The sequence below is a fragment of the Notamacropus eugenii genome, chromosome 4, assembly GCF_028372415.1.
Source record: "Notamacropus eugenii isolate mMacEug1 chromosome 4, mMacEug1.pri_v2, whole genome shotgun sequence".
Taxonomy (NCBI): Eukaryota; Metazoa; Chordata; class Mammalia; order Diprotodontia; family Macropodidae; genus Notamacropus; species Notamacropus eugenii.
In genome coordinates, this window is record NC_092875.1 from 55,642,441 (window position 1) to 55,661,881 (window position 19,441).

The window sequence follows — 19,441 nt, forward strand, 5'->3', positions numbered from 1 at the left end:
TGCTTGACAGGATTACTAAACTAGTAGATGAAGGCAATGGTAGGGATATCGTTTTCTCAGATTTTAGCAAAACTCTTAGTTGAAGTTTTGCATACCACTCATGTGGATAAGATAGAAATAGATTAGATGAAAATACAGTTGTCTGGGTGACAGAATTAGCTGTTAACAGTTTGATGTGAACAAGGTAGATGGTTTCCAGTATATTATTCCAGGATCCTACTTTGTTCTGGTGATTTCCCTTTGGGTTTTCCTTCAGAATTTCTTACTTCACATTTTCCCACTTTTTGGGCTTTTTCCCCAAAGAAATTTAGTTCATGGGATCTCATCCATCTTTCCCCTTATCCGTTTGAAAATTTGCTCTCCTAACTTTTAGGGTTTGTGTTAAACTATTCCTGTTTTCATATTTATCACAAAATCTGAGGCGGAGTGGTCACTGTTCTCCAGGATTCATATCTTTTCTGTCTAGCAACCAGTTGTTGTTACTTAGAATTAGATGGAGGGTAAGATTTTTCTTTTTTTGGTCCCCATTGATAATTCCTCTGCATTTTGAAGGATAAAATTATCATTAAGGCATCTTGAAAGCATTAGCAGCTCAGAAAATATACTCCAGAAAATGTTGAGGTAATTGATATTTTTCATCACTGTTATAATGGTGTACAGATTACTTGGGAAAAAGCAAAATCACATTTTTGACATACACAATAAACCCTAAAACTTTTATATCTTTCTACCTTTTAATATGTCCTGTAGTGTTCCTGAAATCTTTTCACCATCATTCCCAGTTTTCTCTTTCTCTATCCTCTTCTCCTGCATCTCACATCTTGCCATTTTAGCAGTATCCTCCCAATTTACATTTTAATCTGTTTTTTATACATTGCCTCCTTTCCCCCTGCCAACAAACTTGTCCATTAGGAATGCATGTCCATTTTGAGGAAGTCCATTGTTCCACTTTTCTTAGAGGTAAGTACTGTGGTATGGTAGAACACTGAATTTGGATTCAGGAGACTCCAGAACAAAATCTCTTTATCGTATGGAGTAACTATGTGGCCATTAGCAAGTAACTTAATCTCACTGAACCTGTTTCCTCATTTACGAAATTGAGATGCTGCATGGCACTATGTACATCATAGCATCTTGTGAAGAAAATGCATAGTAAACTATAAGATGCTTTCTAAATGTAATGTTATTATTACTAATTTTAAACCTAAATCTTCTTTATGATGAAGTCTTTTCTCTTAATTGTGTCATGTACTATAGGATAGCTCAACTACACGGAGTAAGGCTAATGCTTCTCTGTGATTACCTTCAAGTATCGTAATAAAATGATCATGTCCTTTAGTCCCAAGGCCTGCCTCATCAATCTTTCAGAGTTCTTATCTGTTAACTTTATTCTTCTTTTCTGTGAGGGGATTGGGAAATGTTGCCAACACTTAAGATTTAACAATGTTCTAATGAAGTTCAAACATTAATGTAAAATGCAGCTCTGACATTCTCTGATTCCAAATGTTTCTTTGAGGGAACCTATGTCAAAAAAAGAAGTGAAAGATCTTCTGTATCACCCAGCGAATTAATGAAGCAGTAATAGAGGCAAGGAATTCTATATAGATCATGATATCATGATCTATATAGAGTGCACTCTCTTTTGCTATTTATAGAATTATATATAGCATATAGCTATATATCGCTGGAACATAAGAAATAACTGAAGAAAAAAATTTCAGATCCAATTTACCAGGTTGTCTGGAAAGTTCATTGGGTTACCAAAATAGTGCCTCTAGCTTACCATTTGTCCTAGAATTCAGTTTGTTAAAACACTTTTGTTCAGTTTTTCTGAGTCTTTAAAGATAGTGACCTTAGAACAGAAAATAGAAGTGAATTGAAAGATTAATATTTCTATCTCATCTGAGCAACTGCTTTCTATACCTTCTTTTGATTGTCTTCTTAATCTTCAACATAGTTTTTTGCTTTTTTTTTTTTTTTTTGGTAATGCTCTTTGGGTTTTTTAGACATCATTAGCTTCCATCAAACTGTATTGTGTAGGATGAGTAGGGAACATGCGGGCTCAAGGTCACATGTGGCCTTTTAGGTCCTCCAGTGCAGCCTTTTGATTGAGTCCAAGTGTTACAGAACAAATCCTTTTATTATTAAGGGAATTTCTTTTGTGAAGTTTAGGTTCAGTCAAAGGACTGAACTTGAGGACCTAGAGGGTCACACGTGACTTTGAGACTGCAGGTTCCCCACCCCTGTAACAGGTATATGCCCTCTTTTATTATCCTTTATTTCCCTTTGTTTCTATAAGATTCTAGATTTAGAATTGGAGTTTTCTTGGTAAAGATACTGGAACTGTTTGCAATTTCTTTCTCCAGCTCATTTGGAACTGAGGCAAACCAGGGTTGTGACTTGCCCAAGGTCATGTAGCTAGCCAAATTTGAACTGAGCAAGATGAGTAAGCCAAGTTTGCCACCTAGCTACCTAAATTACAAATAATCTTGTCTAACCCCCTCAGCTACAAAAGAGGAATAGAGAGGTGAAATGACTTGTTTAGGATTAATTCCTTTGCCTTACCTTTGTTGATTATCTCCTCTTTAACCTGCACATGCCTTGCTTTGTATATATTTGCTTGCATGTTGTCTCTTCCATTAGACTATATGGTCTTTGAGGACAGGGACTGTCTTTTTCCTCTTTTTGTATTCTCACTTAACACAGTGCCTGGCACATAGTAATTACTTAATAAATGTTTATTGAATTGGATGTCACATAAATACTAAGTATCCAAACTGGAAACTAGAACCAGCTCTCTGACTTAAAATCCTAAGCTCTTTTCATTATAACAGCAGTTCTTAAACTTTTTTGGTCTTGGGATTGTTTTACATCCTTCAGAAATTATTGAGCTTTTAATTATATGAGTTGTAGCTATATTTACTGATAAAATAACAACCATTACATGATAATATTTTTTATGGAAAATAACTTTTCCAAAACAAAGAATTTGTTGGAAGACTTGTATTGCTTACTTTTTTTTTTATAAAATCTTATAAAATCTTTAATATTTGATTTAATAAAGACAGTTAGATTTTCATCTGCTTTGGCATTCAATCTATTTCAGTCTCTTGCTTTGGCTGAAATATATGAATAAAATCCATCCTCACACCCATGTAGATTGGAAAGGGTAGAGATATTTTAGTAGACCAGTAATCTCTTTAGTATTATGAAAATAGTTTTAGCCTTGTGGGAATCTTTGAACCTGGGAGTGCCGAGTGCTTACAAACTTTGAGAAAACTGCTGTACTATACGGTGCTATTTTTTATGTGTTTTTTCCCTCATATTTTAATTCATTAGTGAATTTCCTATGTATCTCTATACTCAATTTGTTCTGTTTTTTTTTTAAGAAATTAATTTGCATTTTTGATGATGGATTTCATTTTTGAAAATCATCTATCTCTTGATTTTCCCATTGAGTTTTTAAGTCAATAATATTCTACCTCTTAGAGGCTCCATTTCCTCATACGAAAAATGAGATTCAATTCAATAAGCATTTATTAAGTGCCTATTATGTTACGGCTTTGTTCTAAGTTGGAAATACAAAAGCCACATATTAAATGGTCATGGCTTTCTAAGAGCTTGTATGGGGGTGAGAGGGATGTAATTATGAATAAAGTAAGTAAATACAAAGTAGATAAAAAGTCATTTGGGAAGGGGAGAGCATATTACCCATTGGGGAGGGAGGGGAATCTTGAAAATTCTCCTACAGGAAGTGCCTGAGTTGAACTTTAAAGTAAGGTATGGATTCTTAGAGGCAGGGGGTGACAAAGGAGAACATTTGGTATATAGTCTGTGCAAAAAATATTCACAATAAATACTCTTTGGCTGGAACAGAGTGTATATAAGGAGTGACAGTGTAAAATAAGTCTAGAAAAATAGGTTATAGATAATAAAAGATGATCCCAAAGGCCTCGTCCTAGCTCTAAATTCTGTGATCATCCAACTTCTCAAATATCATGGTGCTTCTACGATATCAACCCTACCCATTGAGAAAAATGGTAAAATCATGAGGAGTGTGGATAACATCATAATTGGAGATGTTCAACGAATACTAGAATATTAAAATTATCCATTTCTACTTGAACTACAGCTATTTATTTTGAGTTGAACTGAGTTATGTATACTAAAGAGAAATGCAATTTTTGCTTTGGAGAATAATGAACTTAAAGAACTTATTACATCAAAGATAGTTTAGACTGGAAATATAAATGCATAAAAAAATTTAGATAAGCATTTAGACCACAATCCATAAGAAATTATTAAGGGATTTTGGTTTGCATTTTACAGTGCTTGGGTTACTGTCATGAAGTATGTTGTGAAAGAAGCATACTCACTTCCATAAATTTGATAGTTAGTAGTTTTAAATAACAGTGTATGAAGTGTGAATTTTGAAGCTTAATAAATAAGTATTTCAGTCCGTTGGTTTTCATACCTTCAGATCTCAAATTCAGGAGCAGGAATGCTAAGGATAGGAAGCCAAAATTCAACATTTTTCCTCTCTATTTATTTGAATTACATGTCAACATAAATATAGACTCCCTATCTTGCCCAGGCTGGAAGTAAAGTGGCCACTCATGGTTCAACCTCACTGACCTACTGGTCCATGGTAGAGAAACTTTGGCCTGCTCAGTTTCAGACCTGGGCCTTTTGGTCCCTCTTGAGGAAACCTGGTACATTGCCCTGCACATTTCCTCTCCTTCTGTCCTAACTATATTTGTGTCACACATAAGGCTTCAGTTCTATTGCAGCTCAGAACTTCTGAACTTACATGATCCACTAGTCTCAGCCTCCTTGGTAACAGGCACTATAGTCATCTGCCTCAACATCCTGTGTGGCTTCATGTTGCTAGTTACTGAGGGTATACTACTTGATTGAAAATTTTTCTTTATGTTATAGCTTTTCTATTTTCTAAAGTAGGAAGAAAGAGGTCTGCCATAGGAAAAGAATACTCAGTGAGCAGCTAAATGCCTCTTTTTCCATACGTGACTACCAAGCATAATTACTTTCACTTTGAAGTGCTAAGGGAAGTCAAAATCTGGGCAGGTCCTTGTCAATTTTTTTCTAACTCTTTAGTGGTGAACAGTATGAGATATGACAAGAAAGTGACAGAGTGAGCACATGGGCTTGGGGGATAGGGGAAAATAACTACGTAGAGCAGAAGACAGTATTGGGTAATCATGAGACATATATTAGGACCTTTTGTTTGAAGGCCAAGAGTTTGGGTTAAAACCAATACCTTTTCCTAATTAAAAAAAATTATATATATATATGCTTTTAATATTGACATTTCTTTTCATAACTAATAATGTCAGTGACTCATTTCTATAGTCCTTCAGCTTTGTAGTTAACAAGACTTGGCAACAGCCTTGGGAAGTAGATAAAGTAAATAGTGTATGTCTTGTTTTCATTTTACAGTTGAGGAATTTGAACTTCAGAGAAGTGATTCCTTGTAATTCTACCTCTACCTCCTTAGACTAATTGTGTGTGTGTGTGTGTGTGTGTGTGTGTGTTATTTTCCTCAGTGTAAGCCCCCAAAGGTGTAAAGGTGGTTTGTTTCACTTTTTTCTTTGCCTCAGCCCCTAGCAGAATACCTGGCATATAATAAGCAATAAAATGCTTGTTATTCGATGAATTTGCCCAAGAACATGTGTCTTAGTAAATGTTAGAGCCAGATCTTGAATCAAAGGATGTTCTGACTTTGGACCTAGTATTCTTTCCACTGTGACATCTTGTTAACTACTTATTGAATTTTTTTTTTAAACAAAATTCATCATAGTCCTTTAGCTCTAAGAATTAATTGTTTCCTACTTTTAAGACCTAGGTAGGTAACTTTCCTAGCTTATTTTTTTTTGAGGGGTGGGGGGATCATGTTGCCATAATGCACTAGTTGCCATATTCCTGTTGATACCTAAATCAGATCACTGGGTATCTACAAAAGATTTTTGAAAGATCCTCTTTTTAGGATCAAAGAACCTTAAGCCTGTCTGACTAGGCCAAAACAAAGTTTGAGTTCAAATCAACAAATATTTATTAAGCACCTAAGTGGGAAACATTGTTTCTAGGCATTAGATGATACAAAGACAGAACAGCAAAAACAGGTTCTGCTGTCAAAGCAAGCATATACTCTTGGTAAGCTTATACTGAAATAAATATATACCACATATGAGAGAGAGAGAGAAACGGAGAAATTGGAGGTATCAGAAAAGGCTTTGTGTAGAAGCTGGTACCTGGGTTGGGATTGCATTGAAGGTGAAGGGGGGTGTGCATTTTAGACATGTCAAGTCAACTTGTATAAGAATGAAGTAGAGCCATAAAGACCATTATAAGTGATCCAGTTTTGTAAGTTAAAGTCTTGTTTAAGCACCTCTGTCCTTGTTTTCAAGTCATTTCTTTGCTATATTTAATTTAAAATTTTTTTTTTATCTCCTTCTCCTTCCCCCCGCCCCGGCCCCAATCCATGAGGGATAGGGAATGGGTTGTGACTTGTCGAGGAGGGCCCTTGTAATGTAAACATAGTTAAAACATTTTTTAAAATTAAAATTTTAATTTTACTTTGCTATCTTTAGACATATGGGTTATAGGCAGAGTCGGTAAGAGTCCTGTCAGCAGAGCTCAAAACACACAGTAAATTGCTTATGTTCGGGGCTATGATTTCTTGAATTTCTTTAATAGTTTAAAATGCAAATATTTATAGCAGCAATGCTGGATAGTACGCTCCTTTTATGTGTATTTTAAAGCCTTCTCTCAAATTGACCAGGCAGCATATCTGTATCTTTTTTCTTGCTACCTGGGAGAAAAGGAATAGAAAGTAAACTCATTCCAGAATTCCATCTAAGGTTGGTCTTTCTGTTCTTTGATTTGATGAAATTGTGTTTAACTGCACATTCTACCTCTATCAGTGATGAAGTGGAAACATTTTAATGTCAGTTTAAATTGAAACATGGTATACTTACTCCCTTTTGTATATCTGTTTTCTACAGTCTTCTGCATTTTATAGTTACCTTTCTCCTACCACTCAAAAATCAGATAACATTTAGGGTAGTAAAGCTTGCAAGTTTCTGAATATATTCTTAAAATTATAAATTATTGTTATCGATGTAGGCTGTATTGAAGTGAAAATGATGCTGGCTCTCATATCATAGGACCAAAGAGTTCGAAAGGACCTTCAGAGGTCATTTATATTATACAGCACTTCTTAAATTGTGGATCATGATCCCATATGGGTTTAAGAAGCCCTGAATTCTAGTACAACCTATAATCTTAAAAGAAAGGCTTTCCACCCCAAGTCCTGTGTAATTTTGAGCCTATTCATGAGAAATGTTCATCTGTTATTTTCTTAAAGACCTCGCTACTTTGTGGTGCATCCTACTCCATTGTAGTCCATTGGACTATGAAGTCCAATTATTTTCTCCTTTCCATTCTTCAAGTAGTCATTCAACAAGAATTTATTAAGTACTTACTTTATATTCGGTAGTCTGATAAGTACTGAGGATACAACTAAAGTAAAAATTAGTCTCTGCCTTCAAGGAGCTCACATTCTAATGAGAAATACAAGTAGATAATTAAGTGGATACAAGATAGAGATAGGAGTATGGAGATGGCCCAGAATGCAGGCCTGGAATCAGGAAGACTCGTCTTCCTTAGTTCACATCTGGTGTAGACACTAATTAGCTATGTGACCCTGAGCAAGTCACTTAACCCTGTTTGCCTCAGTTTCCTCATCTGTAAAATGAGAAGGAAATGGCAAATTCCACTATCTTTGCCAAAAGAAAACCCCAACTCTTTAACAATGAAAACAGTATAAAAAGAGAAGGTTCTTATGGTAGGGTTGCAGAAAACCCTTCCTGTAAAAGGTGGAAGTTGAATTCATTGGCCAAGGAAACCAGGAGGTAGAGGTCAAGATGGATGACATTTAGGCCATTCTAAGGATGGAATACAGCTAATAAAAACTAATGGATTTAGGAGAAAATAATGCCATGTTTGAGAAATAGCAAGTGAGCTTCTGTAGCTAGATTGTAGAACATATGAAGAAGAGTTAAGTATAAAATGATGAGAAAGGTAGGAAGGGACCAGGTTATGAAAAGTTTTAAATGCCAAATAGAAGACTTTGTGTTTGATCCTGGAAGTAATAGGAAACCATTGAATTTTATTGAGTGTATATGGGGTTAGGGGTGACACACAGACCTATCTTTTTAGCTTTGGCAGCTGAGTGGAAGACAGATTAGAATGGGGAGAAATTTGAGGCAAGGGATTTAGAAAATTCTTGCAACAGACCAAGTATGAGGTGATTAGTGTCTGCACCAGAGTACTGACTGTGTTGAGTGGAAAGAAGGGGAAGTATATGAAAGATATTGTGAAGGTAGAAACAAGACTTAGCAGCAGATGAGATGTGTAAAATACTCGAATGAGTACAAGAGAACAGTTGATGATTCCAAGATTGTGACTGAGTGACTACGATTGTGGTGCCCTTGGTAGTAATAAGAAAGTTGGGAAGAAGGGAATGTTGAAAGAGAAGGGTAGAGAAAAACAAATGAATTCAATTTTGGACATGTTGAGTTTAAGATACCTACAGGACATCTGGAGACAGGAAGAGATGTTAGGGTTGGATGTTTAGATTTGGAAATCATCTGCATAGAGATGATGATTGAATCCCTGGGAGCTGATAAGATCAATAAGTATATATAGAGAAGAGAGCATTGGGGGAACAGCCATCATTAGTGAGTTTGACCTGGATGAAAAGCCAGCAAAGGAAATAAAGATGGAAGAGAACTAAAAGAGAAACAGTGCTTGCAAAACCAAGAGAATCCAGGAGGAGAAAGTCATGAACAGTATCATGCTGCAGAGAGATCTAGAAGGATGAACATTTGAGAAAAGATGCTTAGATTTGACATTTAAGAGATCATAGGGCAGGGCAGGATGTGTGTGTTTGAGTGAGTGTGTATGTGTGTATGCGCGCGCGCTGGCAGCTCTTCTGTTTCCAGGGCACTCTCTCTCCTGGGTCCCCATCTGCCAGGATTGATGCTGCTTGCAGGTCTCTGTTAGGAAGAAACTCCAAACTGGCTAAAAACAAAAGAAAATACAAGCTATGTTTTGAAGACCTGTTTTGCAAGACATTACTCTGAAGGAAGTACCACTTTAGTTCTTGAATGATGTTTGGTGCCTGAACCAACAATCCCATCCACGGAGGAAGAGATCTCTAGCTTATGACCCTTAGAGAGCATCTGGTCCAAACCCTTCATTTTATAGATGAGGGCTTGCTGAACATGACACAAGAGTAAGAGACAGAGCCAAGATTAAGCCTAGGACCTTTGATTCCAAATCCAGGGATCACCTCTGCCACTGTTCTGTCACTAACTAAACTCATAGTCGTGTCCAGTTCCTTGGATGAGTGATTCAGAATCCTGTTCTGAGACAGCTGGAAGGAAAAAATTCAGTCGCAGTCTTTTCTTTGTCCACAAATGAGATGTGGCAATCAGGGGGAAAGTGAAACATCCCTACAGAGTGATGTCAGCCAAAGGACCACATGGCACACAATATCCGGCTGGGCTGGAGGGATCTGGCCTATTGGTATGTGAAAAAAAGGGGGCTTGAATTTTTGTGAAGGGAAAAGAGACTATGGTGAATACGTGGATAAAAACAATATGAAATGACAAACCACAACAATCGTAGCTGAAAATATCATAATTCTGAGTGACTACACAAAAGAGAAGGAGTGAAATGGATGACTCATTCAAGGCCACTTTGAGATCATCTGTAATTTTTGGAATTTCTTTTGACAAGAATTAAAATATACTTTGTGTATTTGTCCTTCGTTGCCGAAGAAGACCATGCCATCAGAGAAATGATGACATGACTAGCACTTGACTTTGTTTTGAGTGAGGGAGGGCTGTGGAGGTCACCAGCCTCACTTCTCCTCCAGAGCCATCTGAATCCAGCGACCAGATATTCATCAGGATGACTGGAGGTGACCCAGGATGAGGCATTTGGGGTTAAGTGACTTGCCCAAGGTCACACAGCTAGTGAGTGTCAAGTGTCTGCTTGTGTGTGTGTGTGTGTGTGTGTGTGTGTGTGTACACATATGTAATAGAAAAAAGATCATTGCTACCTTTGGATAGAACAGTTTTGGTTGAATGATGAGGTCAGAAGTAAGATTGCATAGGGTTTAGAGAATAGAATGTATTGAAGAATCTTCTTAATGAGTTTTAGACATAAAGAGGAGGATATAGAAAGATGCTAGCAGAGATGGTTGGATCAAGTAGAAAAATATGGGAATCTTTGTAGAAATATGGGAGGGGGCCAATAGGAAAAGATTGAAAGTGTGAGAGAGAGGGGGAATGATAGTGGAAAAGATGGGAATTGATGGGAATCAAAGGTTCAGTGGTTTGCCTTTGACAAGAAGGGCCAATCCAATACCTCTTCCTCTGAGACTCAAGTGAAAAATGAAATAGTAGAGAAAAATGTCTTAAGTGATGTGAGATGAGAGGTTGGAAGGAGTATTTCACAATGAAAAGCCTTAATTTTTTGTATGATATGAAGTCCATGCTTGAGAAGATAGGGGAAGAAGGGTATAATGGGAGACTTCAGGAAGAGACTAGGAGGTTTAGAATAGTTGAAGATACTGTCATGTTACTTTCCCTAACTCTTCTGCAGGCCAAATATCACCAGTTCTTTCTGGTGATTTTTTGGATCTGGACATACTCTAACTTGTTAATATCCTTGTAAAAACATAGTACCAACAAGAACTAGAAATAGAGGGGATGCCCACCAATTGGGGGAATGGCGAAACAAGTTGTGGCATATGAATGTAATGGAATGCTATTGTTCTGTAAGAAATGACGAACAAGTGGACTTCAGAAAGACTTATATGAACTGATGCTGAGTAAAGTGAGCAGCACCAGCAGAACATTATACACAGCAACAGCCACAGTGTGTGAGGACTGATTTTTATTAGACTTATCACTTCCCAGCAATGCAAGGACCTAAAACATTTCCGAAGGACTCATGATGCAGAGTGCCATCCACATCCAGAGAAAGAACTGTGGAGTCAGAATGCAGAATGAAGCAGACTATTTTCTCCTTTGTTATGTTTTGTTTTGTTTTTCTCATGGTTTCTTCCATTTAATTCTTCTATGCAACATGACTAAGGTGAAGATGTGTTTAATAGGAATGTATGTGAAGAGCCTGTATAAGATTGTATGCCATTGGGGGGAGGGAAAGGAAGAAAATTTAAAACTTGTGGATGTGAATGTTGAAAACTGAAAACAAAATTAATAAATTTGGGGGGGGGGAATAAAAAAAAATTAAAAACATGGTGCCAAGGAATGAATAAGGAGCAATATGATATGACTAAGACAGAGATCTGTGAAACTCACTTGCTTTATGCTGGATGCCAGGCTTCTCTTAATGTGCCTAAGATAAAATCAGGGTATGTGGGATTTTTTTGGCTGTTAATTTACACTGTTAACTCATTTAAAAAAAACAATATTTTATGTTTTCCAGTTACATGTAAAGACAACTTTTAACATTAACTTTAAAAAAATTTTGAGTTCCAAATTTTTCTCTCCCCATCCCCTTCCCAAAAACTGTAAGCAGTTTGATATAGGTTATATATGTGCATATTTCCATATTAGTCATGTTGTGAAAGAAGAAATAGCCAAAAAAAAGAACCATGAAAAAACAAAGAAAGTGAAAATATAATGCTTCTTCCATCTGCCTTGAGACTCCATTAGTTCTTTCTTTGGATGTAGATGGCACTTTTTTCATGAGTCCTTTGGAGTTGTCTTGAATCACCGTATTGCTGAGAAGAGCCAAGTCATTCATAGCTGATCATCGTTGCTCTTTTTGTGTACAGTGTTCTCCTGGTTCTGCTCATTTCATTTTGCATCAGTTCACGTAAGTCTTTCCACATTTTTCTGATTGCCTGCTTATCATTTCTTGTAGCACAATAGTATTCCATTACATTCATATACCACAACTTGTTCAACCACTCCTCAATTGATGGGCATCATCTTGATTTCCAATTTTTTACCACCACAAAAAGAGCTGCTATAAATATTTTCGTATATGTAGTTCCTTTTCCCTTTTTTTTTTTTATCTCTTTGGGATAGAGATATAATAGTGGTATTGCTGAATCAAAGGGTATGCACAGTTTGATTGCCTTTTGGGCATAGTTCCACATTGCTCTCTAGAATGGTTGGATCAGTTCACAACCCCACCAGCAGTGCATTAGTGTCCCAATTTTTCCACATTCTCTCCAGTTTTTATCATGTTCCTTTTCTGTCATTAGACCATCCATTAGGTCTGAGGTGTTTTAATTTTGCATTTCTCTAATCAATACACAGTTAACTCTTAGTGAGTTTGGAGACCACTAAACCCCAGCCCCCTTTTTTCATGAATAAACTCTCACATGAAAGTATGTTTATTCTGTGAACCATAGAATTATAACCCTATCAGAGCTAGAAAGAAATATAGCATGTCAGAACTAAAAATGATTTCAGATGACAAAACATCAAGCCTGAAAGGTACCTCAGTACATAGAATATTACATCTAGAAGAGGCATTTGAGTATAGTGTAAGAACTGTGAGAAACCTTGGAAAAACAGAATATGAAGAGGACTTTATTTAGAAGAAGCATTTATGAAGGAAGAGCTAACTATTTGCCAGGGCTTTTGCTAAGTCCTGGGGATACTAGTATATGTTATTCAGTTGTTTTTCAGTCGTTTTTAACTCTTCATTGACCCTATTTTGGGGTTTTCTTTTTGCAGAGATACTGGAGTGGTTTGCCATTTCCTTCTCCAGCTCATTTTACAGGTGAGGAAACTGAGGCAGACAGATTTAAGTGACTTGCCCAGGATCACACAGCTAGTAAATGTCTGAGGCTGGATTTGAAGTCACGTTTTCCTTACTCCAGACTTGGGCTCTATATTACTAGCTGCCATGGAATACTACTAGTACAAGAGCAATGCACAATGTAGTTCCCTCCCTTAAGGGGCTTAAATTCTCACAGGGTAAAGATGACAATAAAAGGAAACTAGAAGGGAAGAGGAGGTGTCTGAGCAAGGTACCTCTTAGAGTCAAGACTGCTTTTGAGGATGCGAAGTCCAGAATTAATTGAGCAGAGATGGAAGCAGGTTTTTTCCCAAATTGTCAGTGGTGATAAGGAAGTTACCAGGCAGGAGAGAACAGGCTGGTGGTGGTGGTGGTGGTTGTATTTCATAGGAATTGAATACTGGACCTAGATTTGGGAAAACCTGGGTCCAAACCATGCTTCCAGCATTCATTAACTTTATGACCATGGTAAATTACTTAAACTTTCTGAAGTCCATTTTCTTTATCTCTTACATGAGGATAATAATATTTGTAGTACCTATCTCAGTGTGTTGTTCTGAAACTCAAATAAGATACTTTATGTAAAATGCTTTATAGGTTTGAAAAGCACCATTTAATAATATTTTTAAAATTGAACCTCAGTTTGATGGAAATATTTTCCCTAAGCACCTCTTTCCTATACCAAGAGTTTTGAAATAATTGACTATACACATCTATTTAATTCTTATGTTTCAGCCCTGAAGAATCTATTGTTATTGTGCCAGGAACCTTAGTTCTTTACTGGAAAAAAAGGGGCAATATTCCTAGTGTAATATTAATACCGTACTTTTTCATAGGAATTTTTCTTTCAGATTTCATTCCCTAAACAGCTTTTCTTTCTTAGGATTTGACTTTTTCAAATCTCTCTGGATTAATGCCAGTAGTCACCATAGATGCCAAATGCTAGCTTCGTGGTAGTCATACAGGTGTGTCTGGTTACTCCCCACCCTGCTTTTGGATGCATTTCATTTGGGTTATAACACTTGTATTGCCTTGGGGGAGAGGAAAAGACAATCACCACTGGAAAATTTATGTCAGGTTCTACCCAATTTAAACACTAAGGTAACGAATGAACGAATTACCATGAAACGAAGTGACCTTGGGGGATCTTGAACCAGTGGAAGGTAGAAACAGGCACAGAAGCAGTGCTGTTTCCAAAGGGACACTGGTGCTCCCAGTACTCTACCAAGTTGTGTAGGGCAGTGAGGCAGCTTTCTACTCACTGAGGTTATCACCTCTCTTTTCTCACCCCCAAAATGACACCGATTTATGAAAATATTTACAATTTTGGTGTGTAGAGGAGAATGTCTATGTATCGGTTCATTAGAGAATGATTTATCTTGGGGAGGTATTTTGGTGGCAGAAGGGCTAGCTCAGTTCCTCTCTACTTGAATTGGCAGAATTCCAGTTTCTTCTGCTTCATAATAAACTCTTGGCTTTGTCTTTATTAAAGGGTTTAGTTCTTTCACCTCTGCTGGAGAAAAATTGTAACTCAACTTAAATAGAAATTATCAAGTCTTATTTAATGATGGTGTAGTGACAAGTACTTTTTAACTATTTAACTTTTTAACTCCATGACTTACTATCTTTGTGACCTTTGGAAAATTCCATTCTGAGCCTCAGTTTCTTAGTTTGCAGAATGGGAATCAAAATAATTGTTCATAGTTATTGTGAAAAAAAATTGCCATGTAAATGTGAATTATTATGTCATTGCTATGTACTCAGCACTTACCTCGATTCTGGATAGGGGTGAAATAGATAAACAATTAAGTAAATACAAGACCAGGACCTTAATTTGGCATATGGTTTAGGTAAGGGGGCAAAAGTTAGATATACAAAATAGATTGTATACAGTCCTGACAAGAAGCCTATACATAAAATGACCCTTCTGCAAGGGACCTTAAGAGTTTCTCTTCTGGAGCCTTCATTTTCCTTAGTACTGCTATGCCAAATGTTGGGCTATAGAGAAAGGTAAAAGCAGTCTCTACCCTTTACAGCTTATATTCTTATTCAGGAGACATGTAAACCAACTGTGATATATACAGTATAAATGGGAGGTAATCTCAGAGATAAGTCATTGGTATGGGAGTGGGGGAAAGAACCAGAAATAGGAGGTTAGAAAGGGGAGCATTGTAAGCTTGGGGTGGGGGAGACTGTTAAGACATATATCCTGTGCAAGGACCATCCAGAAGGCCAGTATTTTTTGGATCTTAGAGTACATGCAGGGAGTAAGAAGACTGGAAATGTAGGAAGGGGACAGGTTGTTAAGGGTTTTAAATGCCAAAATAAAGATGTTTTAAAAATTTTATCCTGGAAGTAATAGGAAGGTACTAGGATGTATCATTAAGGAGAGGGAGAGGTAACAGATTTGTGATTTAGGAAAATTGCTTTAGCAGCTGTGTGGAGGATGGATTGAAGTGAGGAAATACTTGAGTCAGGGATACCAACTAGTAGGTTAGTGCAGTAGTCCAGGTATGAAGGGATGAGGACCTTTTTTTTATAAACATCTTTGCGATATAGATCTAGCAGCAGTATTGCTGAATCAAAGGGTATATGCATAGTTTTATAAAGCCCTTTGATCATGGTTCCAGATTGTTCTCCAGAATGGTTCGATCAGTTCACAGCTGTGCCAGCAGTACATTAGTGAGTGACCCTTTAAAAAATTCCTTTCCTTCCCCTCCATTTTCCCTTCCCCTCCCCTCCCTCCCTCCCTCCCTCCCTCCCTCCCTCCCTCCCTTCCTTCCTTCCTTCCTTCCTTCCTTCCTTCCTTCCTTCTTTTCTCTCTCCCTTATCCTCCCTCACCCTCCTAAATCTCCCCTCCCCTTTAGAAGAAAGAGAAAAACATTTATTGTAATAAATATGCATAGACAAAACAAATTCTCACATTGGCTGTATCCAAAAAACATATGTCTCATTCTGCATCTCAAGTCCATTATTTCTTTTGTTAAAAAATAAGTACCAGGTTTCATTATTAATCCTCTGGAATCATGGTTGGTCATTGAATAGAACAGAAGTCTCAAACCTGTCAAATTTATGTTTCTTTATCATGTTGTTATTATATAAATTCTACTCCTAGGTCTGATCACTCATGGGTTTTCCCAGGTTTCTTTGAATTTGAGAAGTGACCATTTAGGAAGAAAGCCAAGTGGAGGAAACACTGTCACAAAAACTCAGAAGACAGATTATGGAGAAGTTGGCCAACAGTTTCAAATTCTGCCAAAGGTTAGGAAGGATGAGAACTGAGAAGAGGTTATCAGATATGGCGGTTAAAAAATTATTAGTAACTTTGGAAGAAGAAATCTCAGTTGAATGATAATTTAAGAAGCCAGATTACAGAGTGATTTGAACACAGTGAGGGAAGTGGAAGTGGCTTTAAAAGTGGATGTAGCTTTAAAAAAAACTTTTGGATGAGAAAGGAATGAATGTTATAATCTTCAGGACAGGTACAGTGTCTAAATATAATTGTGTGGGATGGCTCAGGTCCCTACTTCAATTAATTACTCAGAGGCCTCTCAAAGTGATGACAGAAAGTTTATTTATTCGATTCTCAAGAAGCGGGACAATCCTGTACCAGTTCACCTGGAGTAGGAAAGCCGAAGACAAAGAAAAGGCAGTGATTTATATAGACCCTAATGCAAGTCCCTCCTCCCCCACTGACCATTATCCTCATTAGCTGAGAATATGATCTTACATTCTAGACACGAAATCTAACCAATCCCTTTTGAAATGAAGACATCGAGGAATTATGTAAGTTTTATCCAGTCATTGAGACCCTAATACACCACACAGTTTTATATCCTTATATGGGACTATTCTATTCTAAAAATATTGTAACCTTGAGCCTCTAGGTCTTACCTCACCCCTGGGAGAAGAATTACAATCTGAGAAGTCTTCACTAAACTTATCCCACTCATAATCATAGATTCATGGACTATTAGAGATAGAATCTTAGAGATACATGTAATCTTGACTTCTTCATTTTAAAGATGAAGAAACTTAAAAGACTCAAAGAATTTTGAATGAACAAGACATTGTGAAATTTAGGGTAGGGTAGAGGCTCTTTGGATGATTTATGGTGTCCTCAGGGCACGGTGCTTCCCACGTAGCTCGTACTTAATAAATGCTTATTTAACTGGTTTTTCATGGGAGAAGGTTGGGACTTGAACTAGCTTTTGAAGGTTTCATAGAACTTGTATAAAGCATTATGGCTGCTATCTCAGGATGACCAGACGAGAGATAGTGGTGTGTTTAGGATACTGTAAATAAGTCTAGCTGACTTCTGTAGAAGACTTACTTTGGAGTAGAATCAGTAAATAAACATTGAATGAACAAATTTATACAAGATAAATTGGAAATAATCAATAGACACTGGAATTAAGAGGGGCTGGGAAAAGGCTTCTCGTAGAGGAAGATAAGCTTATAGTGTTAGATTGTGGAAAACTTTCAGTGACAATTTGGCTTGGTAGTAGGGAATAATTGAAAGTTTTAAAAGCAAGAAAGTGACATAGAATTGTCATCCTCTACAGTCATTTTCCAAATTTTGTGGTTTCTCTTTCCACAGTATTTCTTCTATAAATCCCTTTCTCTCTACTCAGAAAGCCACCATCCTAGTTCAGGTTCTTATCATCTCTTGCTTGGGCTATTGGGGTGGTGGTGGTGGAAGGAGGCAAGGTGAGGCAATCAGGATTAGTTGACTTGCCCAGGGTCACACAGCTAGTAAGTGTCAAATATCTGAGCCCAAATTTGAACTTAAGTCCTCCTGACTCTAGTGGTGGTGCTCTATCCACATTGCAGCACCTAGCTGCCCCTTTGCTTGGGTTCTTAGAACAACCTCCTGAGTGGTCTTACTACCTCAAGTCTCTCCCCACTCCAATCCATCTTCCACTGTGCCTCAAATGATTTTCCTAAAGTGCTTTTGAGCCATGTCACGTCTCCTCAGTATAATCTAGGGACTCTGTATTACTTCTAGTGTCAGAAATAAACTCCTTTGTTTGATATTTTAAAGCCCTTCACAGCCTGGACTACCTTTTTAGCCTTATTACTCTTTCATGCTCTTCGTGTTCTAGTCAAACTAGCTTTCTTACTGTTTCTCATGTGAAATGACATTTGCTCTGGAAGTTTGCCTTCCATTTACTCTTTATCTTCTAACTCTGTTTTTGTGTTATCTCTTCCATTAGGATGTGAGCTTCTTGAGGGCAGAGAATGTTTGTACTTTTCCCTTGTGTCTTCAGAGCTTAATACAGTGCCCATTACATATTAAGTGTTTTATTTTTTCAAATTCAGTTTTCAACATTCACTTCCATAAGTTTTAAATTTTCTCCCCCTCCCTCTCCAGTATTAAGTGTTTTGTAAGTGATATGCCTTTGACATGCCTTTTCACTAACTGTCCAACTTGCCTCATAAATATCCTTTTTCAGTTTTGTCTCTTAGACCTCTATGACATCCTTCTAGCTTCAGTTCAAGGACTACTTAAAACCCTTTCTTGTCTCTATAGCTGCTAGTGCCCACTCTTTACCAATTACCTTTTTAATTATATAAAAACAAATATGTGAAATTATTCCTGTTGTTCACATTGTCTTCTGATAAAATGTGTAAAACTCTTTGATTGTAAGGATTGCTTGCTTTTTATCTGTGATTAAAAAACGCTTAGTGCAATGCCTGTCACTTATTGCTTATTGGCTGATTGATTGATGGGTTGATTACAAGCAGAGTTTTAGGTTAATTAATCCTAAAGGGACAGATTCAAGGGTTTTTAGTATAAAAAAGTTTTTCTGACTTACCATTTAGTTTTTTTTTAGCACCGTTATAAACCTGAAAGAATATTTGGGAGAGATGAGAGAAGCACATATCTGAAGAACTATTTATGATATTGGCTTGGTTGTTGTGGATGAATAATCTCAGATTAAGAATTATAGACTACTTTTGGAGCTAAAATGGGAATTTGGGAAGAGAGGTGAGAGGAAGAGCAACACAGCTGGTAAATGAAAGGACCCTTGGAAGGAGCTAGAGTTGTTCAAAATTCCTGGTTTACTAGAGCCTAACACTATTATTTTGATTAAACACCATTATTAGTGTAAGCAGCATAAACTCCAAGAATCAGGGAACCTGCATTTTGGTCTTGACTCTGATGCCAGTTAGCTTTGTCATGTTGGAGAATTCACAGCCTTAGAATTTCAGAAATGAAAGGGGCTTTAGAGATCACCTAGTTCAAAAACCTTTATTTTTTACAAATGAGGAAACTGAGGCCCAAGGAGGGGGAGAATCCTTCAGCAGAGATATGTGATATATCTAGTTAAGCACTGAGGCAAGACTGGAGCCCAAGTCTCCTGGCTTCCTTCCCGTGGTGTTTCCATTATGATACCATAGTACACTCAAGAGGTAGTGTAACTTATTCTCTGGTCATCACTTTTCCCGTAAGTAGAATATAGGAGCCTAATAAGTTAAGTTATTGCTCACATATCCATTAGGAACTCTGTTGGATATGTGAATTTTTGTGAGAATTTCAATTCTTTTGATATTTTCTCCTTATAAT

At 37.1% G+C, this 19,441-nt stretch overlaps 1 protein-coding gene across 17 annotated transcripts in view; it reads left to right on the forward strand.

Annotated features, from left to right (window-relative positions):
* GATAD2A (GATA zinc finger domain containing 2A) overlaps window positions 1-19,441 on the forward strand; it is a 245,934-nt gene that overhangs the window by 130,039 nt on the left and 96,454 nt on the right. The window contains exon 5 of one of the 17 annotated variants that reach the window (XM_072601131.1): window positions 11,790-11,934. The exons of 15 other annotated variants lie outside the window; for them this stretch is intronic. The gene's annotated coding sequence lies outside the window, so the exon portion shown is untranslated. Of the gene's footprint in view, window positions 1-11,789; window positions 11,935-12,811; window positions 12,853-19,441 lie in introns of those variants that run through there. One more of the 17 variants, XM_072601134.1, reaches the window with a different exon arrangement.